Genomic DNA, 3,108 nt, shown 5'->3' on the forward strand with positions numbered 1-3,108 from the left:
GACCCCTTTGTGTGTGTGCGTGAGAGAAAGAGTACTTGTGTGTGTGTGTAGGAACTAAGCTGACCTCTAACACCTGTCCCATGCTCCTGTGGCTCCAGCTGTCCTGAGCTCCTCTCTGCCTGCAAACCCCTGTTTCCTTGCCACTGTCTGACCCCCACTGCCTTTTCCCCTGATCTCTGCCACTGTTATTGCCTTGTTCCCACATTCCTTTTCCCCTGATCTCCCAGCTTTCTGCTTCTGTCTCCTGGCTGTTTCCTCCTTGCTACAGGGCTTTTTCTCTTGCTTCCACACTGGCACCAGGTGAGCCTAAGTAACCCTGGGGCCACTTGACCTTAAGTAACCCCAAGCCTCAGTGCCTCAGCCAGTATCTCTCTAGGCCACTGGTTCTAATCCTGGTTCTGGCAACTTTCACTCCCTACACTTTAACTCTCTCTCTCACCTTAACCTTCCCACAAGTATCCCAGGTACCCCAAGCACACACATACACACACCATATCATCGAAGTTAGGAACTTACCTGTGGGTATGTGTAGGTGGGGTGTGTGTGTGTGAACTAGTGAGTGTGTGTGTGTATATATGTGATGATATATATATGTCATTGTGTGATATATGATAGAGATATATATGTCATTGTGTGCATGAAATGTGAATTAGTAATCCATGTATGTGTACTGAGTGTGTGGGTATTGACAATTGATTTTTGTCTAACTTTTGGTGTGTGTAGTGTGTATGTGCTTGAATTGGTGATAGGTATGCATGTGCCTAGCCTGGTTTGAATGTGTATGTGCCTGAGTTGGTAGTGTGTGTGTGTGTGTGTGTGTGTGTGTGTGTGTATGCACCTAATTGATTTGTGTGTTTGTATATGTGCAATTGTGTCACACCCTCCTGTTTAACACTGCAATATTGAGATCCTGAGAGTTGGCCTGACCCCACAGGGCAACAGCTACATGCCCAGGGGGTGGCAAGATGTGCCACAGCCAGGCAGTACGGAGCAGACGTGGAGTGGGGCTGAGGCTGCCTGCTCTTGGTGGTGGCAGGGAAGCACCACAGAGTGCGTGGGCTCCAGCCTGTTGCAGGGCAGGGGCAGTTGCTGATCAGCTCAAAGGGGCATGCTCAGGAGGCTCCCATACCCTCAAACCCTCCCCCACAAACACCACAACCATACTCTCCCCCACACACAATCACACACCCCACAAACACTGCACCCACCCACATGCTCCCTCACATACCCCAACAAACCCCCCCCCACACACACACACCTGCACACCTCTGGGGGGAACCCTGCTCACTGCTACATGCACACACCTGACTACACACATGCACCCACACACCCCCCCAGCTACCCTCCCCCTCCACACACCCTACAGCCCCCCACAAACCTCATACCCACACACACCCAGACATCACCACAAACACCCATACCCACCCACCCACATCCACACATAACACTACACCGCACATAGATACACACCCACATCTCCCCACAAACCCCATATCCACCCATCCTTCCCTCCCACGCCCCCCACAATATACAAAAGTAAGACTTCATTTTGAGCTATTATGCAAGCACCTATATATACATAAACAAACACACAAATCTCTCAGTCGAGGACTGCATCAAAATGGAACTGAGAGAGATGCACAAATACTACAGAAAGATGGTAGAAGACATCAGGAAGGATATGGTGGAGACTTTATGAAAGAGAAAGGACTGGCACACACTGTTCAGAGGCGGGACCACCACTAGAGAGAATGAAGGTGATAACAGAGATGATGACAGTGGCTGTGATGATTACAAGGATGAATAAAAGGACTGGGGAAACAGGCAGAAAATGGGAGGGGGTGGAAGGGAGGAAAGCGGGGGCAATGAGGTGATTCTTTGCATGATGGTGAAAGGTAAAGGTGATGGGCAGGCAGATGTATGAGCACACAGATGTGTAGCATGGTTATTGTAATAAGAATAAGAATGGTATAACTGTAAAGGTGTGGTTTGGACTGTTAAGTAAACTATATTGGCCACAAGACAGATCTGTAGAGGTACAGATGTATGTAGAAAAATATTTTTGCAAAAACCAAATTTTTGCTTGTAGCTTTCTACAGACCCCAAGATGGTTCCCACTAATTTTTCAGTTTAAGGAGAAGTCAAGAGACAGAAGATTTATAGAGATAAATAAGGAAATGCTAGAAAATTAAGAGTCAGTACAAATGAACGTGACTGGCAATAAACTCAGAATATTCCTAGCCTAGTTGTTCCAAGGTATTGCTTGGTAGTCATCATAATGGGATACTGTCTAAAGGCAGATTTGAAAGACAACTATTAGGTACCTTCACAGATATAAATGGGGAGTTCTTTCCAATTGTGAAAGGTAGTTTAGGGCTGTAAAAGAAAGCACCAAGGTATTTGTTGGAAAATCTAATAAGTGAGCGAAGAAGGGGCTAGTTCAACACCTGAGTGGTAGATAATAGGCAGGATGGGGCTAGGCTGTGAAGGGTTTTGATTCTGGAACCCAGGAACAGATTCTGAAGATAAGTAGTTTATTTTATGACAGAGGGCAGCTGGGATTTGGGGGGCTGTAGGGGGAGGTACATGATCAAAGCAGAGACTTAGGAAACATGTGTTTGCAGCAGCATTCTATCTGACAGGGTTCTATTTTGTCAAGGCCAGAGAAAAGACTTATACTAACTGAGGCATGAGATGTGGTGGGTTTGGACTAGAGATTCCAAGTAGGTGAATGGATAGGACAGGTCATATGGATATTTTATGCAGAAGGGATCTGGAACCTACTGATGTACAGACACACAGAGCTTGAGGAAACAGATTGTGTTAAATGTTTCTGAGTGAACTCCAGTCCTACTACTGGAAATCAGTAGAAGAGGACAGAGACGATGCAGACAACTTCACCTGACAAAGGGACACTTGGCAAAGGCTGTTTAAAGACACTCCAAGAGGTGGGGTGGCATAGGCAGAGAGAAAAAAAAATTGGGGTGGGGCTGAGGTAAGTCTGCATCAGGAGGGGAAAGGGCCTTGGCGGGGAGGGAGTGGGGCTGGGGCTGGGGCTGGGGCAGGGGCAGGGGCAGAGGCAAGGGCTGGGGCAGGCCCTGCACAGCC

This window comes from Alligator sinensis, unplaced genomic scaffold (genome assembly GCF_000455745.1).
Source record: "Alligator sinensis unplaced genomic scaffold, ASM45574v1 scaffold166_1, whole genome shotgun sequence".
NCBI lineage: Eukaryota > Metazoa > Chordata > Crocodylia > Alligatoridae > Alligator > Alligator sinensis.